Source organism: Streptopelia decaocto, assembly GCF_964273445.1.
Source record: "Streptopelia decaocto genome assembly, chromosome: 2".
NCBI lineage: Eukaryota > Metazoa > Chordata > Aves > Columbiformes > Columbidae > Streptopelia > Streptopelia decaocto.
The window spans coordinates 123,093,705-123,114,674 of NC_138655.1; the positions used below are offsets into that span (position 1 = coordinate 123,093,705).

Genomic DNA, 20,970 nt, shown 5'->3' on the forward strand with positions numbered 1-20,970 from the left:
CAGCTGTCACTGCCTGGCACCCACCCCAGTGCTCCAGCGAGAAGGCTTCATGTGGAGATGGCTTTCTGTCAGACGCACAGGGTAGTGTCAGCGGGATGGTTCAGCAAGTGTGCAACTGTTCTTCTACTTCTTCATCATCTTCTTGTTGGTAGTGTCTGTTTTGCACCTGAACGTAGCACTGTCTGTGCTCATATGCGTGTGCTCATGCGCTGTGTGCTCATCCTGCAGACTGGGAAAACCAGAGATCCAGCTCTGAAGGCATCGGCATAGGACTGTTTTAGTAACCTTTCAGGAGGTGACACGTACCTGGAAGGGACATTCTGTCTCATGCAGGCAGTGTTATTTATTATGGGATACACAGTAGGGGAAGACAGGCATGACATGAACTATCTGTTACTATCAGGAAAGGTCTTTGAAGAGAAATTGTAAACATGTTTGGCATATATACACAATAAAGTATCTCCTGTCAGACTCATTCTTTCAGTATTGCCTAATCAATTTGGTACGTTGCTTTTGAAGGTTTGATTTCTTTTATGCCTTGCATCTCCTTCTGGTACTCAGATGTCTGGCTGATGAGGTCTTTTGATGCTATGTGCTGTATTTATAGCCCTTATGAACTTGTCTTGCAAAATCACTAGTTTTTAATTACTTGCTTTTTTGAGTACTGAATCCTAAATATGCAGACTTGCTGGCACTTAGTGTTATTTATCTATCACAATACATTAAAAACAAGTCATTCTGTTGAAGCTCACTATCTTGAAAGGTTTAGGATTAAGATATCTCAAGTGGCAGCAGTGAGGTGGATAACAGTAGACAGATGGACAGAAAGATTGGGAAAGAATTAACACTTTAAGTATCTTGGAATTATAAACTGATGTTTTACTGGAGCAGGTCTGCCATTACCTGTTTTGCTCTTTCTATGGGCAGTTTCTGATCTCCGCATCCACTGCTGAATGCCATTTTGGAAGTTTTCTTGAGTATAATTGCTGCTGTGAAGGTTGCGGGAAGGTGACAGGAGTGTGCTTGGGGTTTTGTGACCGTGTTGATTCAGGCACCCAACAATGCAGCCTGGTCAGTTCATGCATGTGAAGTCATCTTTGTAGCCACAGTGTTAATCATCATGGTTAGGGTTTCTAATTGTGCCCCCAGAAGTCAGGGATTGCTTGCTGCTGAAATGTAAGGCAAGGTAAGCACCTTGTTTTCTAAGGTGCATTTGTAGATTTTCTGTAGATATTCTTACATTCTGTATGATGCCTAGATTATAAAAATAGTGGTATTTCTAACTTTTAAACTTTTTTCTGAAATTCAGAAGAAGAGGTGATAGGGAATAGCACTGGTGAAATGGATTGGCAGTCCTTGACATTTGAAGTCTCAGCTTTTCTTTGTGGAATTCCCTGGATTTCTGTTTGCATTTTAAATTATTTTTTGTGGTGACTTAAACTTCTCAGAGAGGTTGTTAGACATAGAGTATGAGCCATGCTAACTGAACAAATAACATTGCCCATTGAAGCCTGTGTGAATTGATATCTGCATGGCAACAAAAGACAGAACGGAAGAAAACAGGAGTTTAAGAATCTCAAGAATCCGATAAGTCCCCTCTCTTCTGCTACTAAAATATCTTAAAAATTGAGAGAAAGCTGATAAGGCATTGTGTTGGAGACAGGTAATATGCTGTACAAAAGCAAAAGTTTAGCATTCAGCTTACATAATAGACAGGGGAAAATGTCACTGCAGATTATACTAGTTGCACTAAATGCTTGTCTATTAAAAGCAATTTAGCTTTTCCCTGCTGTGCTGGCATATAGAGCTGCTCTCTTTTGCGCTGTAGCGTTAAACCAACACAATTTCAGCTATGTTGAATGTTGTTTGTTATGTTTGTTTGTTTTTTCCTGACAGTCTATGTCGGTCACTTTACAGAACTTGCTAGGAATTATGAATATGGAACCTGAGTGATGAGAAATTGGGCTGCTGCCCCACCAGTCTCTGCTTTTCAGTGGTTTTGCACGTGAATGTGGGATTTTGCGCCATGCTACAGAAGCAATGATACGTAAAGTCAGGACATAGCAGAATTTAAGAGTTTTGAAATGTCAATTCTTCAAGCCTTGTGCGGGCGAACTGCTACTTACAATAGGTTTGATAGGTTTGCTGGGTAAATTTTTTGAGATTTTGATCTTTAGCATTTATAGTCTGTGGTAGAAATATGATATATTTGGTTTAAACTTCTAGAGGCACTGTGCTCGAGATGGGTTGACGTGGCATGTGCACCACCATGTTAAAAAAGTAGACAAGCTTTTGTTACCACTATTTTGATCTTTCTTCTAAAATACAGGCAGAAGTTGTTTAATTTATGAGAAATGCAAAATATTATCCCCCCCCCCCCCCGCTAAGAAGAAAGAGGCTTATTTTTGTGTGGATTGTTTTTAGTAACTTCTCAGTTGAAAATCCTTTCTGTGGTGTTTCATTGTGTTTTGTTTTAGGAAAGAAACCAGCCACAGTGGGCTTTTCATTTTCTCCAAATTATGGTACTGCTCTGATAATAGTTAAGGAATTTATTTTTTGCTGGTTTTTGATACTAGATACAGGATCTTAAATTTTCAAAAGTGACTCACTCGTGATTTGGCATAAGGCCATTTTAGAGTGCATAACCTAAAACATCTGAAAGATGGTATTCAGTTCTTGGTGGAAACAAGGTTCCATTAAAGACATTTCAGTTTGTCAGCAAAATGCCCAGGCATCCAAAATGTATGTGCAAATATAGCTTGTTAGATTTCCTTTCAGGCTGTGCTTGAAAGCTTTTCATAAAAGTTAGAAGATTAAAAGCAAACAAAATTTTATATCTCTCTGTAATTACATAATACTATGTGATGATAATGTAATTTATTATAAAACAATTGCATTATTGCCTGTATTCTTGCAAAGGGAAGACAAGCTGGAATAACTGATCGCTAAGACAGAGTGTTAGATTTTGCTAATTTTTCTGCTACAGTCAGGCAGGTGGTGTAGTTGCATAGATATCAGCTATTATGATCTTGGTTTCCTAAACTCCAGACAATTCTAGGTGGATAATAGGAGTCTCTATAATTTTCTCTTTAAAATCCTTACAGCACTGAATGATTTTTAGTGGCTATTTCTCCTTTTTTTTTGCTTTTATCTGGTGATGGAACTACTACCAACAGGTGATGAGGCAACACCAAACATCAGCTTGTCAGTCTGTGAATCCTCACGGCTGTGGCAGGTGAAGACAGTGGGAAAGAAATTCCTGAGTGGCCTGATATAAAACAAATGGGTAAATCTTATGGACCAGAACATCAAACCTAGCAAGGGTTCTCAAAACAGCAGCACCAAGATCAAAAGTGCCATTGAGGAACAAGTTATATATCAATAGGGAAAAGTGGAACGCTGTGTTTTTTCCCCACCAAGGAGGCATTTTGCAGATTTTTGTCATCAGTAAATACCTGTGAGGAATGTGAATCAATACCTTGCCACTGAAATACACCTGCGAAGACTGTCTGTAAGTATGAGCTTGATGGTGTGTTTCATTCTTAAACACTGGTCATTTCTCTTCACTGCTAAAACAATGGGGAAAATCATTTGAACATCATAAATAAGAAGGTCTGATTTCAAAGAGATGAAGACTATCACAGTCATCTTTCGTTTTTACAGCATTGCTTTCAACATAGCGTAGAATGAGAAATTAAAAAATTATTTAGGAGTTCAACTTGGACACACTCTGTGGGACAAGTTTACAGTTCATTGTTATTATGGGTAAAGAAACCTGGTGAAAAAGGTAAGAAAATCTAAAATGGTTTAGTGAAACTGGCAGGTGTTTATCACAATGTCCTGATAAGAACTGTCAGGATTCGGTGGAAGACGCGTTTATAGTTAAACACTTTGATTCTTCATCGTTGAGGAAACCACAGAATATTCTCTCCAAGTTGTTAACGTTGCCTTCCAAACTGCCGTCCAAGATTTTGATTAAAACAGAGTATGCCTTTTGTGTAAAGAGATGTTGTGGCTGGATCTAATTAACAATGAACAATTGGAACCATGGGAGAACAAAATAAAATAATGATTCAGATAAGTTATAGAGCTTTTCCATTACATAGTCCATATGACCAGTCCCAAATATGAAAGTCATAGACTGAGCCTGAAATAAAACTAAACTAAATAAATAACAAACAAAATACCCCACCAAAGAATGTTGAAATATTATGTGAAACAAAAGCTCTTCTGGTTTGTAAAATGAAAAATACAGATTTTTACCCCATTGTAACTTAGCAGCAATATTCAGTTGCTTTGTCATATTGTAAATGTGAGGCATTTGCATAAAATAATTCCTTCCTTACAACCAGAGAGCAAAACAAGTAGGAAAGCTTTTTCTGAACAAATTAGAGAAAAGAGAAAGTAGGGTATTTTGTGCCTAATGTTGCCTGTGGACATGAAATCATGCATCAGAGTGATCAGGCTGGAAGAGTATGAACCTCTTTCTCCCCCTCATGTTCTCTCTGAGTTGCTTCCCCCCCTCTCCTCCACCAGCGAGCTTTGGGCATCTCCTTTCTCCAGCAGCTCTAGGCTGTGGTGGGAGCGTGGTGGGGGTGATGCTGCCCATTCCCTCCATCCTGTCGGATCAGGGCCACTCGGCCTCCTCACACCCTGGGTTTGCTGCACATGTCTCACGCCGCTTTATTCCTCCCTGTGCATTCCTGTCACGTTGCCTTCCTGCCTGGTTTGGGGATCCGTGCCAGAAGTCAAAACATTATGGTTAATATATTAAAAAAAAAAAAAAAAAAAAAAAAGGTTCTACACGGAAGACATGTTACTTGGGGTATTGATGTCTGTTGCATTGCATCTGGATTTCTCTTGACCATATAATTAATCATACCGCCTGTTTCCATGAAGCAATTAATAATAAACTAGTGTCTTTTTTTCTCTTCTATAGCACTACCAACTGTTTTAGTATGTCGAAGGGTAACCTTAAAAATCCAATACATAACTCTGCATGCTGCTGCCCAGCAACAATTAATTATTTACAAAATTTAAACAATTATAATGAATCACTGATCTTAGAGAAGAGGTTTGGGAAAGTAATTCCAATTTTATTCACCGTAGTTTCTTGAATAACAGTCAGATTCTCCCATTTTAGTTTAACAATAAGCTATGAGAATCAAAAGGATCTCAGGATAACTTTATGCAAAGTGTTTTGACTTTGTTTTTGATTCACAGTTCAATGTTTTATTGTGAGGAGCTGTAGAAATCTTCCTGACTTAACAAGAACAGAAATTGTGGTAGGCAACATTAAGTAAATAAAGAATGTGCACTAGATTGTAAAATAACTTCTTGTGTAGATTCTGTTCATGGAATACATCAAAGTGAAACTTGACATATTCTTTAGTTCAGACAGATGGATACATGAAGTCATCTTTTCTTTTGCGTTTCTCTAGTCTTGGGACAAGCTGGCTGGTGGTTCACCTCAGAGCATCCTCAGACACAGCTGGAACTGGTGCAGGTCCCCTGGGGATGCCGTGCAGCCAGGCACAGGTCTCTGGTGCTCAGGGAACACTTGTCCTCAGGAGGCTGCTAGTGAAGCAGGAGATCCAGAACACCACCTGCATCCACAAAGGGTTGGGGCATCCCGCTCCTCTGTGTCTAGGTGTCTCTCTTGAACAGATGGACCAGCACAAAGGCCAGAACATGGTCTTTGTCCTTGGTGGTGTGTTACTCAACTGGTGCATTGTCATGCACATGCTGGTGGCCTGATCTGTAGCGGGCTCATGGGTCAGTTGTTCTCTTGCTTGTCGTGCAACCGAGTGGGCTCCTCAGTGGTGGCTGGTGGGGCCTGCAGGCACCAGCTTCGGGTCTCTGTTCTCATTTCACTGCCAAGCCTTGCAGCAGCTGACATGCTTTGGCTGGTTGCTGGAGCACATCATCTACCTTTAGTGTGCATTATTTGGGCTCAAAGTTTCCTCTGCTCATTTATCATCATTTGCTGACTGTAAACCAGGTACATGCCACCAACTTCAGGCTACGTAGGAGAGCTTGGCAGAGATTGCAGGCATCCTCTGGGGATGACATGCGTTTAAAATCCCTTTTATGGTAACATTATAAAAAGGTCCTTAGCGTAAGTGGTGATAATGCTCAGAGGATTTGTTAAAAAAATATTTTGCATATAGTATTTCTTTTAATACATCCTTATGCATAAACCTTCTCAGTATAATTACAGCTTGGTAAATCCCCATTATTTGTTCTGTATTTTTAACAAAGGATTTGTCCATTGCATTACAACTGCAAATACCTCATAAACCCAGCAGCTGAGTATTATCTGTGATATACTGGGGGGCAGGGAAACAAGCAAATACTACTATCTTTCTAAAAATACAGAAACGTGAATAAAGCCTTTTTTATGGAGCATCCAAAATGGGGAAAATGCCGCTTACCCCTTTCTTTCTGGTTGTGCATTCAAAAGTTTTCACTGTGAATGACTGCAATTTTGAATTTGAGTATTTTGGTGGATTTTTTTTTTTTTTTGGTAGAAATAAACATAAAAGGCAATTGCAACAGGTTGGCTTTGATACATTGCTACATAGTAGCTAAACAAATGTCTAAAACTGTCAGGTTGTCTCTTAATCAGAGTTTAGCCCAATTCCACCCTTCGAAAAAACCTGGAGCTTCAGCCTGCTTGACCTTAGCTCCAGAAAATAAACCAAATATAATTTCTTAAGGATTTTATCTGTTAGCTTAGCCAGAAAATCTTGACTCAACAATGTTTTTAATTTAGTCTTACTTGGTTATCACTAGCAAATGATGTCATTGTCACTCATGGTGTTTACCACCACCTCTCCACAAATGATGAGGAGAAGTTTGGCAGCTGTAGAGACCAATTAAAGGTAACTGTGTTTCAGTGAAGATTTATATGTAGTGTATATACTGGGCATGAGGAGACATTTTCCAAAGCCCTTCTTAGAAATATCTAATTCTGTTTCATTGTCTATTTGTTATTTAGGCAAACAAAACTGGTTTGAAAACTACTTCCCAGCAGAATTGCTGGCCTGATGATTATATAGTGTTGTTGACCAATATGCCTCAAAATCTTCACGGTACCATAAATAAGAAGAAATTGCTCTCTTCTCTATGTTTTTTTCCATTGGTTTTTGAATGGCAGATTGCTGTTTTATTTATTCATAGGGTATTTTTCATAGCTTTCAAAATGTATGCAGAGCTTAAGGAAGCATTTCTTGCTCAAACCATGTGGTCTGTGCCACAGTTCTGAACTGCAGTGCGACAATATACTGGGACATGTGCTATACATGGGACTTAAATGAGAGCACATGCCATACAGGTAGAAAAAAATAGAAAGAAATGTAAAAAAAAATTCTTAAAAGTCAAAGTTAATGTACTATGGGCTAGTTCACTGTAATTCAATAATTTATTAATTACATGCATGTATATTAAACCTCTGCTTTTGTAGAACTTTCTTGCTTTAATTTTGGATGGGAATTACCATGAGAGCTGCATTCCAGCGTGCAGGTGTAATAGGTGTCACCTGCGATCCCATGGAGAATATGGTACCACCAACTTAGTTATTAGAAAGAGTATTAGGGAAAAAATATGCATTCTGGATGTATTGTGAGTTTGAGGCTGCCAGTCTTTAAGCCCCAGGATGTGTTGGGATGGGTGCTCTGGAAAAGATAACGTAACAAAGTCTGTCATGTTTTATTCCAGGACTCAGTAATGACATTCACTGGTTGGCAATATTGTGCAGCAATATTTATTGTACATTTATCCTCGAAGATACAAGGCTTTTTAATTCTGCCGTCCCATAGAAGACAAAGTAGGGGCAATTAAGACAACTGTAATAATTCTCATGTCACTGGGGTGATTATAAGCAGAAAAATACATGCTTTCTGGTACAAGGTTTGAAGGTCCAAGTCTTATCTCTGCTGTGGTTTATGCTTACTCAGACATATGGACAACGATTAAAATCAGGCATCTGGTATAAAGCAGTCTGAATCTAAGGATGAAATGTCTCACCTTGTTTTGGCTGTCTCAGCTTGTCTGTGCTCTGTGTTCCTCTACAGTAAGGTTGAGGAGGAAATTCCAGGGTGTTGTTTGTACCACCAACCTCAGTAGTAGTGATTTCCACCAATAACTGCAGTATTTGATTAAACACATGTGGGCTGTATACCACTGAGTCTCTGAAAGTTTCCATTTCACCAGCTTCATAGGTTGCGTTTAAAAGCTTGAAGGTTCTCTTCAGATTTGGCTATTGTTAGTTTTTTTGTGATGAATACCAATAGTTCAAAAAAATGTTTGAAGGCTTGTTTGCAGCATCCTGATGCCTTTTGTAATTGGGTTTTTGATCCTATGCAAGGTTTTCAAGCCTCAGATGAATGGAAGGTTTCTCATTGACTACAATGTGCATTGTTGGGCTTTTGGTGGCACTGGGCTGGGCCCCACAGGAATGACATCATGAAATACCTTTCAGGAGAAAATAATTTGATTTAGGGCATGTGATGATGTTCTGCACAGAGAAAATAACTGCCCTTTTCTGAGATCTGCTTAGTTCTCTTGATTTCTATGAATGCCTATGTTCCTTTTAATGGCACAAATAATATAATTTTTTAAAGGAGAAGAGAAATGTTTGAGGATTTGAAACAATTTTTGGTACAGTTTTTATTTTAAAAGTAAATGAATTTATCTTTGTCCTTTTTTAAGTTAAGGGAAGTTGTGACATTAACATTTTTAATGTAAATAAAATGTACTGTAATAGAACTTGGAGGTCTGATAGTATATTTTAATCTTGTTCGTTCTTAATTAAAACAGAATCATAATGGAGATGCTGGCAAAACAGGACTATAGACAATAATGTCTGTGGACTCACTATTTACTGGAGGGGATAATAGCTTCTGGACAGTGTATTCATGGCATTTTCAGTATAAAGCATCTCTGAGGTTTTAGCTCTTCAGGGCGGTCTCAACAAACACACAACAGTAGCAATGGTTGTGTTTGTTTCCTCATTTTTCCACCTCTGAACAGTGGCTCAAGCTACCTGGCTGAAACTTAAGACTTTGTAGACCCAGGAGGAGGACTAGCTTCCAAAAAATCCTTGATGTTGACGACAGCTAGTCAGCAAGAGCAATTATGAATGGTGAGGGAAGAAAGAGGAACGTGCCTGCGTAAATATCACTTCCCTGTGAAGGACAGACATGAGACAGTGGCTCTGTGACTGGTCAAACTGGTGGCGCAGCAGAACAAAGACCACATATTCCTCTTGCAGTTGGCAGTTATGTATAGGCATGTATAACTGTGGGAGGGGGTTATATGCAGGTTTGGACAATTATGGTTGATTTTTAATCAGTACATAAGCCTTACATGGAACTATTTAACTTATTTTCTGCCTTCCTGCTATGATCTTGCCTTTGCCGTCCAGTCTGAACATGGGCTTTCTTCTAGCCTTTTATCCTGCAGAGCATATATACCTGCATGATAATTATGATTAGCATTGTACTGGTAGTAAACATTCTCAGAATGCATCTGTACGTCCCAGAGTTTAGACTGTGCCCACAGGTGTATCCACAGCCTCTGCGCAGAGACCCGCAGAGATTGGGTCTCCCTAAGGAAACGCCAAACCATCCAAGACATGCTGTGTAGAGTTTCAGGAATGAAAATGCCTGTCACAGTTTAGACTTTGGCGTGCTGCAGTCATGGCTTTTCACTCTGCAAAGTACATGGCACAACCTGCAAGCTACTGCAAGTGCTGGAACTATGAAATCAAATGGCGTTGGGTGAAGACTGGTGGGGCAGGAAGAATTAAATTACATTTCAGTGCCAGCCAGAGTTCCTTGCATCTTAAGGAAGAACTTTGCTGAAGGAGGTCGGTGAGACCCTTCCTTCCTTCCTTCCTTCCTTCCTTCCTTCCTTCCTTCCTTCCTTCCTTCTTTCCTTCCTTCCTTCCTTCCTTCCTTCCTTCCTTCCTTCCTTCCTTCCTTCCTTCCTTCCTTCCTTCCTCCCTTCCTCCCTTCCTCCCTTCCTCCCTTCCTCCCTTCCTCCCTTCCTCCCTTCCTCCCTCCTTCCCTCCCTCCTTCCCTCCCTCCTTCCCTCCCTCCTTCCCTCCCTCCTTCCCTCCCTCCTTCCCTCCCTCCTTCCCTCCCTCCTTCCCTCCCTCCTTCCCTCCCTCCTTCCCTCCCTCCTTCCCTCCCTCCTTCCCTCCCTCCTTCCCTCCCTCCTTCCCTCCCTCCTTCCCTCCTTCCTTCCCTCCTTCCTTCCCTCCTTCCCCTTGAGTTGTTTTTTTTCCTCACTAACATGCATTTCAGTTCTTACTGGGAGCTGCTAAAACACCAGAACTGAAAGCCAAACTTACTGAAGTGCAATGAGTTTATCTCATGGTCAGGATTCTTGGTCCCCTCCCCTTCCTTTTTACTTCCTCATCTCTGCTGCAATGAGAACTCAGTGGCCTTTCCAGGCCTGGTTGGCTTTCTGTGATCTTTTGTGAAAAAGGAGATTGTAGTTGCTTTATTTGGTCTTTATTAGTTGCTTTATTTTGCCTTGTGCTCCTCTGGAGATCAGAACATCCTGTGGGGACTACAAAAGTAAACCGAAGCAAATTGTGGGATGATGGTGAATCTGTCTAGAAGACTGAAAAGATTTACATCTTTATGTAACTTTAAATAATTTCCCTGTAGTTGTTTCTTTGTAACTGAAGAGGTTTGTGAAGGATTTCAGGGGTCTGAAAGTAATTTTAAATAGAAATAGTGGGATTTTGTTGGATAATAATATATGTAGAAGAATAGTAGTGCCTTCATCCCTAGTATGATATCTGTTCAAAGACTTAGGCAGAATATGTCATTCGTATTTGAATTTTTGAAATGCACCTGGATGCCTTTTCTCCTACTGTGTACTGAGTAAGTGCTGAATCATTTGGAAAGAACTTGTTTTAGCTAATTGGGTGTATTCACTATAGTGATCAAACCCATGTTTTGGTTAATGGCAAGATATGTTGCTTTATCTTCAACTTTGCAATTTCTGCTAAACAGCATGCAACAGGAAAGATGAAATAATAATGACTGAAACTAAAAGGAACGCTTTTATGTGTACAACTCCATGCAGTCAAGAAATTTCTAAGTCTGGGAAAGGAGGAGATTTTCATCTGCATCTGTTCAGCTGTCTGATAACTTTGGCACTATTAGTTTTCTGTGGTTTGACTGGAGTCAGTCGTGAGTCTTCTTTAAGAAGACTTATGGACAGCATCAATATATTGTTAAAACACTCTCTGTCAGTAGGTTTTTTAGTGTTAGTATTTACAAAACTGATTCATAAGGAGTTTTTCTCAAAAAGATGGAGCTTGCAAGAAGATTCACAATTTTTTTGTATCTGAATTGAAAGGATAATGGTAAATACCTTGTTGAAATGACAGAGTCTTTTGTCGCTGAGTGGACAGTTGTCTGCTTAGTTTAACTTAATTGTCTTGATGTGCTTTTGAGGCAGCCTGCTAGAATCCCTCCAGAGTGCATCCAAAGTTAACACATTTGGTGACAGGCAGAAAGCACTGTTTTTACTGTGAAGAGGCATATGCTTAGAAATATGACACATTTGAATATTGCAATGAAAACCTTGGGGTTTTTTTTGCCTGTGTAGAGATCTTCCCTTCTATCTAAGCAATGAGGCCATTAATGCATTTCCTTTTAACAGGAAATATATTTTTACGTGAAAGCAAAGAGCCCACGTGAAACTCTTTGCCGAGGTGTCAGAGGCCAATAAGGCAGGAAGCCTGACAAGTCTTCTTTAGGGATGATTGAATGCTTGGAGCCTCGTTTACCCAGTGTAGTTTTGGGCACGCTGGCGTGGAGACTGTCTCCACTTGGGTAGGAGCCAGTTCATCTGAAGACAGAGAGAAGCTTCCTGCTATGTGATGGAGAACAATAACGGGCCCTTCTTTTTCTGAGACATGGTCCTCTTGGCCAAATGTCTACTGAGACCATTGAGCTAGGCAGGCAGCAGAGCCCATGAGAACACATGATGGGAGGTATTCATGGCCTTCATTATAGCTTGTCCTGTTATCAACAGCTAGATCAGATAAGGTAAACTTATGCAAACTCTTTCTTTAAGCATGCTAGGATTTCTTCTTTTTTTGATTGGGAGTCACAAACGCTGCCAAAGTCAGCTTTCATTCTTCTTTTAAAAGTATGTAGGATGAGTTAAATATGCTTCAAAGCAGCCTGTGCTGTGAGTGTTTCTAGCATAGAAATACTTCACTTCAAAAGCTGTGGATCTTGTCACAAGTCCAGGATGACTTCTAGTCTTCACACTTGCCTCTGTACCTGTTTTGTGGTTAAAACAGGCTATCCTGTTAAGATATTCCTTTCCCTGCCCACAAAGAACCATTATGGTCCCCTAAACTTTGTGCCGTGGACTGCTGTAGTATTGGCTCAGGTGAGTCATCAAGAATCAGACATAGTACATCCTCAGTTGCACTCTAGCTAGCTTCAATGCGTGTTTTGCATGAGAAAAAGTAAGAAGGATTTGGCTCATGCTGTAACAAATCCCACTCTCAATCCTATTGAAACCCTGTGTAGCATCCAGTGATACACCACCACCTGCTACTGTCCCTTGATGCACACAAAACCTTTCTCAAGTTACCTCTGCTGGGTGACCCATGCCTAAAGCCAGACGGGTAAATGTGAAGTAATCTGGTGTTGATGCATATTTTAATAGCTGATTATCAGAAAGAGCTGTAGAAAATTAAATTTATGAGTTTCTCTCTGTTTTACGAAGTAATTGAATGACCTTATAGTTATTCCTCATCCTGTGTAAGTATACATGTACAGATACTCAGCTGTGGTAAATCAGACACTGGAAATGTGAACTCTGATGAGCTGATTCATAAAAATGAGATCTCATGGCTCTTCTCAAAATGGATATTTAATTTAATGAATTTCTGCACTTCAGGAATGTTTCAAGTTTACCTGTTCCACATCTGAAATAGGCTGATTTTGTAGGTCACTCATAAAATACCAGGTGAACATACTCTAAATTGAGGGAAGAGGCATTTCTATTATTCACTTAATCTAGGCTTCCTTCAGATTGACAGATTCACAGCCATTCCTAGAAGACCCTGTTATTAACCCCTCTGCTCCTCAAAACACATTATTTTCATTGCAGAGCATAGAATTAATCTCTTCACCCATTGCATTGATCACATGCTTTGAGGTCAAGCTTTGAATTTGTCCTTGACAAAGATGAGCAAGGTCTCTCCTTGTTTTCCCTTCATCTGTAAATTTCTAACCCTACTGACTGATGGCTAATGAAGTGTACAGAAAGTGCTAGAGGTTGAGATGCTTTACTTCTGACTCAGCATGATTTTCTCCTGCTTTTCAACAAATACCAATAATAATTGTCAGATTTTATTAGACTTGGCTTTTTGTCTTCCGTTTCATGCTGTGTATTATGCTAATTTAGCAAATGAAGTAAGGGAAAGTGTGATTCTGTTCTTGCATATATTACTGGCAAAAATGCCCATTTACCTCGGAGTTATCAGAATCCAATTCCCACTTATAATGCTGATGCCTGCAAATAGTTTGCCTCAGTTGTAAAGGACGGAACGAAAGTCACGACGAAATGAAAGGTTAATTAATATTTTTCTGAGTCATGCCAGAACTTTCTCTTTTTCCATTTTTTTTTTTTAATTTTGTGATGTATGTTTGTAAGCTATTGCCAAATGTGCCATTTAGAACGGCTTAGTTGAAGCAGATGTTTAATGAAATGGCTCAATGCTTGCATTCTTCTACAACTGCCGCTGACTCTACCTGTTTTGAGATTGAGCAGAAAATAGCTGCTTTGAAAACAAACATCTAGGAATGGACATACTGCAATTCAAGTCTCTTATAACAGAAAATACCAAGTGTCCAATAATACTGATCATAAAATACTGCTTGCAGTGAAAATAAACCTATAATGTGTGCCTAATCAGCCTTCAGTTTAGGTGATGAATTGAGTAGACCAGTTTTTTGTATTGATATTTCCAAAGGATTTCAAATGTTTGTTCAGAACAGCTAGTTGCGATAGTAAATAAATAAAGGCCTCCACCCCAGAGCGTTGAGAATGATTAACTCTCCAAAATAATGGAAATTTATTTCAGTTATGTAGGAAGAACCTTGTAGTGTTGCTGTTAATTGAAGTGCAACTAATATAATAACTTCAGAAAGTACTTTTGTACCAAATGGATCTTTAATAGAGATTTCTTTACTTTTTTTTTTCAGTGAAAGAACAGAAAATGAAGCTCTAATAAGGTAAGATTTTTTTTATTACACTTTAGTAAGATATTCAAGTTAATCAGAGGTAACTTTTAACAAGTATATTCAGCATTTCAGAGTAAATTCTAAACATAGTGTGGGTCAGTATGTCAAAACACAAACAGAAAGGAAACTATTGCAGAATGAGTGTAACAACATTTGACTATTTTTTATTGTTACTAAGTCACTGTTTGGTATTTTAATCAAAATAAGATACCTGCATAGATTTGGAAACTTCTTTTTGCCTATAAGGAGTATACAAGTAATTTTTCAGCAGACTCTAGAGTTTTCACTACTCAGTCAATTATAATCTTTATTTATAAGGAAAATGTTTTTGCAGTTTGAAAATTAACTATTAGAGTATATGCTGATAAAATAAGTAGCTTTGTAGTAAATTCTTGATTTTTGAGATGTGGTGGTGGGAGTTTATGAATTACACAGTTAAATAAATGTATCTGTAGAGAAAGAGTGAACTTTCCTAGCAGTGAATATTTCATCATCTGCTATGTAACACAACTCGGGCTGCTGCATTCTGGAAATGGATTCTCTATGCATCTGTTAGATAAGCAAAAGGCAGAAGGTCTTTTAATGCATTACCAACAGCAAGGGCTGCTAAAAAAGGCGTTTTGTCTGTTTATTTTTTTAATTGCTGTGTTATATAGCAAATGAAGAAGCTACGTCAAATAACATAACCAGATGTATGATGGCAAGTTCTTCTGACAGGCAGCTGCAGTATTAACCTGTTCAGAACATTACAGTCATATGTAATTGTTTCAATTTCAATAGCAATTCACAGGATACTGAGAAAGGGAAGTGTTGTTTGCAACTGTTTTCCTTTCCTCCCGTATTTGCCTGTTCTGACTTTTATTGGTGGTTAAAGTAAAAGCTTGCAGAGACGTTAGCTGGATTTCATGTACCTATTTCAAGTCAATGCTTTCCAAATGATTAAAAGGAATGTTTTTCAAATCTGCTGACATCTTAAATCAGTAAAAGTCAATACATCTACATAAACAGTGTTCCTGATTTGCAGAGGGGCATCCTTGGAATAGGGAAGAGAAGGGCTAAAAAGAAAAAAAAAAGAGTTAAGCTATGCAAAATGTAAACTGTTTGAAACCACAAGTGAGTAGAAATGTGAAATATTAATGGAAAAAACAGAAGTGTTGTGAAAAAGTAATGAGGTGTCATATCATCATTTTTTTTGTTGTGGAAAATTTTAAAGTGATGTTGTAAATACCAGACAATTCAGCTTTGCATATTCTTACTCTGTACTAGTACATGGAAAGTATGTGCATATATTTGCAGTTATAAAGGTGTGTGCATATATAATATATCTCCAAGACAGTGAGATGCTGCTGTTCTGCACCAAATCAGTGCAAATAACTGAGAGGTGTTCTGGAATAGAGAGTCTACTAAGGAACTTTATAATGTGTAGAGAATCACAGGGGTAGTACAGGGATATAGTAAATGCCAGAAGAAATTCTAGTTCTGAGCAGTCTTTGTACACTGGTCTCATCAGTGTCTGTGATCCAGGGTGGACATAAGTCCTCCTTTCTGTCTCCTTACCAGGATTCAGCCATACAAGAACTGGGCAAATGCTGCAAAAACAAATTAAGCTCGCTCTGTTTGTAGTTGATCACCTAACACAAGAGAGCCTTATGTGAATGCTACAGTAATATAAATGTCTAAGTAACATGCTTAAGTAATATAGCATGACAGCAGTAGTGGAAATTTACTCATTTTGTTTCTCAGAGTCACAACTGGAAGTATTTTAGGGTACATATTGCTCACTTCTGGATTTCTGCCTTGGCAGTGCCTGTAGAAGTACCGGGTCATTTTGTTAGCAGGATTTTTATGTGATTTTGACATATGTATAGCAGAAAACCACCTGCCATTAACCATCTATTTCTTTATGAGTTAACTGTTGTATTTAGTAACTACTGATCCAGTTTGAGCTGGAATATATCAATTAAGTTAAAAGTGAAACTCTCTGGATTGCAGTGCTATTTACCCCAAATTTCCAGGCCTTCCAAGTGTGTGACTGCAATGGAAGATAGAAGAGCTTGTGAAAAGAAGATTCTTGGTGCCTTCCCCTCACACTTGAATTGACTTTTCTCTTGTGGTCTCTATAGTCAAAAGCAATCCATGATAACCACCGCAGCTGCTGTGCGTTGGATTCAGGAATCCCTGTTTTGATTTGCCAAGCAGGCAAACTATTTATCTCAGGGAAGAGAATTTTGAGGTGTGATGTGGTTACTATCTAAAAATATCTGTGTAGGGAGATAGGATAGGGCTCCAACAGACAAAAACAGAGCAAGATAAGCAAGACGAGTTCACATTGGAAATATGATACCGTAGGTGTAATTAACCATTGGAAAGGCATAGAAAGGAATGTGGTAGATCACTTGGAGTAATTAAATCAAGATTAGATCTCCTTCTGAAATATCTTCTAGTAGAGTTACAAGTTTTTGTGCTTTGTAAAGAAATCGCTGCTTGAGGTGTTGCGGCCAGTGCCAAGCAGGAAGTCAGAACAGATTATCGCAAGAGTTACTTCGGGCCTTTAAATCCACATCTCCACCAACAAAGGCTCCGATGTGGTAGAGGTAGCCGCAGGATTTCCAAAATCAGAGCTGGAGCAGGTCACTCTTGTTTCAGTGGTGAAAGGGTGAAAAGTCTTTGAGCAGATCCTTGGAGAAAGGTGGTGGTGGGGACAGTGCTGTGGAGTTTGCAGGGTTTGCGTGCTGCAGTCATGCGTACTAGTACCGAGCCACTTTCTCCTCTTGTCTAGTCAGTCCACAGGCGCATTATTCTGCATTCTAATATATCACCAGATTTAGTAGCTTCCATTTGGAATTGAGAGCACTGAGTAGTAGTAAATTATCTATGATGCTTATTGACTCCCTTCTGTGATATAACAAAAATCCTTTAACATAGGATTTAAATTTTTAGCAGATTATGTAGAATTCCCAATATAAAATAGTTTGCTTTCCCCCAAACTGAAAAAGAAATAACTTGCGTGCTTGCTCTGGGACCTGCATGGGATACCGTGAGGATGTGGAGGATACCTGTGTTTTGGTTTTCATCAGCTTCAGGGAAGCGCATCCTTGTTTTACCAGATAAGAGGCAGCAGATCCTTTTCATAGAAAATACAGAAAAATGGTTCATCAAAAAAGTAATTTTATACTAGAAGAAGCACAAAACACTGTGTTGAACAAGAATAGCCCTGACTCCTTTTTGTTACTTTGATAAGCTCATTAATTTCAACACCCCAAATTAATCAGGAGTTACTGTGTGAAATCTCAGAAGTGGAAAAATGCATCAGCTTGAGCTCAGAATTATATCATCCTACTGCACTTACATAGTGTACTTTCTGTTACAGGAATGTGCAATGTAACTCCACAGTAGTATGACAGGAGCAATAGCTAAGAGTTGTGCTGGCCGTATGTGTGCATAAAAAATTGTTTTCATGTAATTCTGTCTCTGTTGAAAGACCCGTGAAAAAGCTTTTCTGTAAAACTTAAAGAAGCTAGAGCTATCCAGGGGAATTTGAAGGCGAGCCCAGGCATATCGGAGGGTTTTGTGTTCTAGTATACCTGGTACCTGACCTGCTGGCAAGTGATGGGCACTTGGTACCTGGCTTGTCCTTCCTATACTCTGGACATCCCTACTGCTCTCCCTCCCTGGACTAATGTGTACATATGGTTTACACATGGCAGTCTATACCTGAATTGGGGAAATTATTAGACTGAAACAATAGGAAGACTAAAGGAGAGAATACTCTTGTGTTTGATAACTCAAAGTAAGGTGGCTGAGATACGCAAGTCTGTGTTCCTGCACACAGAGGCAACACCTGCTTTCATGGGCAGCCAAGAAGAAGAGAAAGGTGAGGGAGGGCAATAGACTGGAAGAGGATAAAAAAAAGTTGAATTATCTTGCTAGTAGGTAAGGGGTTCACGGCTGCGGTAAAGTAGAAAGGAGAAAAGACTTTGGTTAATCAGGAGTCAAACATGTTTGACTGGTTGCTGTGCAATAATAGTTGTGATTTTTTTAGTATGAAGTTTCTTATACACCATCTCTCTTGAAAATATATCACATACCTATGGTTTTCACAAATTCCTGATAGCCATAATACTGAATGTGGAGAGTGCTTAAAAACAAGCTTCAGGGTGTTAGGTTTTTGTTGTTTTGTTTTGTTTTGTTTTGTTTTGTTTTGTTTTTCACATGTTTTTGCTACCACTGAGTCACTCTTAATGGATACTTCAGTTCTGAAAAGGAGTGCAGGATGCTGTGCCATGGAAGAAAATTGCGGTCTCCATTAGTCAATGTATTTGAGCCATCAAATCTGTGCTGTTTTCTTCTGTGTGAAAGCTCGTGGCTAAGTCATGTAAAGGAAAAAAGCCTTTTGTACCACAGAAGAAACCCCTCTAGTGGACAGTGGTACTCAGGGCTGCAAAACTGGTTTTGGGTATCACTGAGAGCTTCCGTGGCATTTTTTTTCTGTTCAGGCAACACTGTAAAATCACTCCAGCTGACAAAAGGGAGTTGTGTTGAGGTCTGGGGAGTTCCTTTGGCTCGTTTCCAATGCACTACTAGTCCCAAATTTGTTATGTATATTGAAGAACTGCGCTTGCTTTAAAAGCTCAGTTTTACTGCATTTAAAAGCTATTGAATCTTGGTCCCTGCACTTTGTTTACTTAATAACCCTCTACAAGAATCTATGACTTTGCCTGGGTAGCTTGCTGTTCTCTTCTAAGAAATACCTATACTTTTAAAAAAAAATTATGTTGTAAATTCACATGCTGGGTTGGAGCACAGTTCGGTGTAAAGTACCCTGGTGCTTATACTGTGCTGGCGGTGTCTGCTCGGATGAGAGTTAAGCGTGCTGTGCTCGCTGTTACATAACTTTGCAAAAACTGTCAATTCAGGGAAATTCTGCTGCCGTGAGAATGGGAGCATCAGGAATGTTCTCTCCCCCGTAATGGAAATGTGGCTTTTGGTGACTAGTACATTTAAAAAATAGCAGATAGTGTGTATGAGCTCATAGATGGAGTCCAACCTGAACATCATGACGATGAGAGGGTGGATGTGGCTGTGGTAGCAGCAGGCTGGTGCATGTGTGGCTGCTACCAGAAGGGATTTGCAGCCGGACGGTGTTTTGTTTTGAGTAACCTTTAGAACGCTGCTGCTGAAAAATTGCCAAGTTGGCCGAACAGATCAATTCCCATCTGTGGGAGGGACAGCTGTTTGTTTGGCTACATCTGCTTCATTTTGCTGCGTAGGACCTGCCTGTGGAGAAGAGGGGCAGGTAAGACAATGTGCACCGTGTCAGAAACTCTGTTCATTTTTTGGCATTACGGAAATGGTCGTGCCTTCTGAATGTGGCGGAAGGGTGGGTTGCTAGTCTAATCCTTCTACCTTTGTCATTTCACACAGCAGCCTGTCTATTTCAGCCCAGAGGGATCCTGTTTACTACAGAATATTTTGGATTATTGTACCCTGCCACTTACACTAGCCAAAGCCTTTCTTCCCCCAAAATATATATTTCCATGAAAGTGTATGAGAATGTGAAATGCGCTCTGAAATACCCATGCGAACATACAGCTAGTTACAGACATATGGATAACAGGGTAAATTAAAGGTTGAGAAAGTTAACGTTCACTGAAAATCATCAGCTGTCATCTCTTTAAGCAACTCGTACGCATTCTCTGCCTTTTTGCCCACTTTAAGGGTCCATAGAAAGCCTGTCTAGAAGCTGCTAAGGATCTAAATGATGTTACCTAGATTTGCTTCTAGGTCATGCTCATTCAGCAGCATCCTCAGAGCAAACTTTGGTTCTGCTGTTCCAATTTCCCTTTAATCCAGTGCTCTTTCTCTAATCACATCCTATATATGCTTGGACTTTGAGTCCCACAGCTCTCCCTCTCTCCAAGTTTAGGGTCTCAGTTGTTTGCACTGTTGTGCAGGAGACTCTCTGAATGATTTAATTTTGTCAGCTGAGGTAAATAGACAGTAAAAACATATGCTGCAGTACAAAATGTTCTCTAATCACTTATTTGACAAGTGCAGTTTAATTATTTAGCATACCTTGTAAAAGTAATGAAGTCCTAGTAACATGAGACTTAACACTCTCCTGTTATTTTTTCCCCGAGAGGTGGGAAAAGACTGCTATATTTTTGTGTGCAAAGTGAGAGCATCCAAACTAATGAGATTCAACTGAGAATATGTGAAAGGGGCTGGAACCTTTCAGTGCTTCTTAATAGTTTCACTGATAGGTAGTAAATCCAAGAGCATCCCACAGTTAGACAAGATTCTGCCTGTGTTGGCAAACCAGAAGATGCTGTTTGATGCTTTGCCAAAACAAAACAGAGTTTCCTTGGCCCAGCTGTATTTTTATTGAATGTGTAACTTAGTAAGAGGAAAGAGGTGAAGAGGTATCATTCTGAAGAGGTATCATTCAAAAGAATTTTCTGTAGCATGATAGATTTCATGTTGCTACAAAATAAACATTTAATCAGTGCTAATATTTTTGGTTCCCTCAGGCAGTGAGACATGTAGAAGTTCTAACTTTTTCCTCAAGTAAGTGCAAATGCAATCTAGCGAGAAGTTCAAAGTAAAATGTGTGTGTGTCCTAGAGATTTTTTTAAAAAAATTGATTTTAGGTGCAGCCAGCCAGGATTGATGGCTGATT

The 20,970-nt window shown here is 39.3% G+C and overlaps 1 protein-coding gene across 2 annotated transcripts in view; it reads left to right on the forward strand.

The window, feature by feature from the left end:
- The window catches only part of THRB (thyroid hormone receptor beta), a 162,790-nt gene that overhangs the window by 18,358 nt on the left and 123,462 nt on the right, over window positions 1-20,970 (forward strand). The window contains exon 2 of one of the 2 annotated variants that reach the window (XM_082045974.1): window positions 14,253-14,282. The gene's annotated coding sequence lies outside the window, so the exon portion shown is untranslated. Of the gene's footprint in view, window positions 1-14,249; window positions 14,283-20,970 lie in introns of those variants that run through there. The other variant, XM_082045975.1, reaches the window with a different exon arrangement.